Here is a 2052-nt window from a genome sequence, read left to right as displayed (position 1 = left end):
TCCACCAGCACCTAGGAACATAGGAAGTGGCTTGACACTAAGTCAGACCATTGGTCTATCTAGCTCAGTATTGGCTACACTAACTGGCAGTGGCTCTCCGGGATTTCAGGCAGGGGTCTTTCCCAGCCCTGCTTGGAGATGCTGGGGGTTGAACCTGGGACCTTCTAAATGCAAAACAGATGCTCTACCTCTGAGCTGGAGTCCTTTATCTATTTTTACCTTGGATGCCCAGAATGTTTGGATGCCTATAGCTGAGAGTGTTGATTTTTGGTGCTTTTTTCTCCCCTGCTGACTTGCATTCATATCTTACTGCTTCTACCATCAGCTCTTTCCAAAGGCCTTGGTGGTAGGAAATCAATAGATCCCCAACTTCCTCCTTTTTAATTTAACAGAAAACCTGTGTTCATCATTTCCTTGCAAGCTTTTCCCTTCCGTAAGCATAAACATTTAGCAGGTGCTTTAATCCTCAGATTAATAATAACTGACACCCCCCAGGTGAGGGCATCCTTGTTGTGCCTAGTAGCACTGATGGATGTTTGCGGGGAATTGACAGGCACAGAGAAATGTTTTATGCCATTACTAGCAACTTTGCTGACCATCTTTTAATGGTTCTTGCAAAACCTCTCTCTCTCTCTCTCCACACACGCACACACCTCCCCTGATGAAATGGAAACTGGTGAGAGATGATTCCAGAATAAACACACTGAACAGGTGGAGTGAAATGTAGAGTCCGGACTCTAAGGAGATTTCCTTGACATTTGTTCGTAAGCCATAACTGGCCCTCTGGCCCTACAGGTTGGCTTCAGTTGCTGCACATTCTATGCCCGGTTCCAGGATTCTCTCTTTCATTTTTCATTCCCTCATCATTCTAGCTCTCATTTTCACAATTAGGTTCTGGCCAGAGTGGACTTGCACTAGCCTTTATGTCTGGAAAGTAGGAATGGATTCAGCAGCCTAATTATACCCCATTATAGTTTTGGTGGCTGCTCAATCATAGGTCCATTCCATCCCATCTTGAGTGGATTTTTGTTTTAAGACCAAACTAAAATCATGCATTTAAATTGCACACATTTTGTGTAAAATATACATTTTTGTACACACCATCTATATAAAATAACCCTTTCCAATGTGTTTGTCCATAAAATGCACATTTGTAATTTGAACCTCCCCCCCTGTAAAATATGTGATTTTTTTTTACCATTTTTTGCGCACTGAAATGGCATCGCAAAATCAAGAGAGGTGCATAACTTAACCTGGAGTTGGATTCTGATTCACAAGCAAGTTCAGGGGTGCTGGACTGTGTCAGTTTTTCCCTACCAGGGAGTCTCATATGATGCTGTGCAATAGAGAGAGACAATGTTACTCACCGGTAGGGATGGAATGATCTGTCAGTTTTGGTTCCCTCCATTTCTCATTATTCTAAACTTAAATTTGGGTCCCTGCACTTCTGCCAAAATGTGCACTTTTTTAAAAAAAATCATCATTTGAGTGTGAATTTCTCATTTGAGTGTGAAATACATTTTTGTATGCAGCTTTGGCTAACGTACACATTTTTGCAATCAGTCTATCCTAATATAATACATACAACATTATTTTCACCAATATATTCATCTTTATGCACCCTTTCCACTAATATGTCCATTTTTTATCAACACAGCATCATAAAATTCAAATAAGCGCCAGTTTCAAAGGATCGCTGTGTTTTGGTTCGCATATTCTTTAGGAAAGCCTACGGCCATACCACCCTGAACATGCCTGATCTTGTCTGATCTCAGAAGCTAAGCAGGGTCAGGCCTGGTTAGTACTTGGATGGGAGACCGCCTGGGAATCCTGGGTGCAATAGGCTTGGAGGCAGGCAGTGGTAAACCACCTCTGAATACCTCTTACAATGAAAACCCTATGAATATATAGAAACGATTCATAGGGTTGCCATAAGTCGTAATCGACTTGAAGGCATATAACAACAACATTGTTCTGGAAAGTGTGCATCTGATAAATATGGCTTTAAATGCAAACTGAATCAAATTTCTACCCCAGCCCCACTCACAAGTA

General features: G+C 41.6%; 1 pseudogene; it reads left to right on the top strand.

The window, feature by feature from the left end:
- The first annotated feature begins 1727 nt into the window (after window positions 1-1727).
- Window positions 1728-1846, top strand: LOC133372158 (5S ribosomal RNA; annotated as a pseudogene).
- Window positions 1847-2052: the final 206 nt, after the last annotated feature.

The sequence above is a fragment of the Rhineura floridana genome, chromosome 17 (assembly GCF_030035675.1).
Source record: "Rhineura floridana isolate rRhiFlo1 chromosome 17, rRhiFlo1.hap2, whole genome shotgun sequence".
NCBI lineage: Eukaryota > Metazoa > Chordata > Lepidosauria > Squamata > Rhineuridae > Rhineura > Rhineura floridana.
Note: the sequence above shows the minus strand (reverse complement) of the source record. Positions and strands in the feature narration are given on the sequence as shown.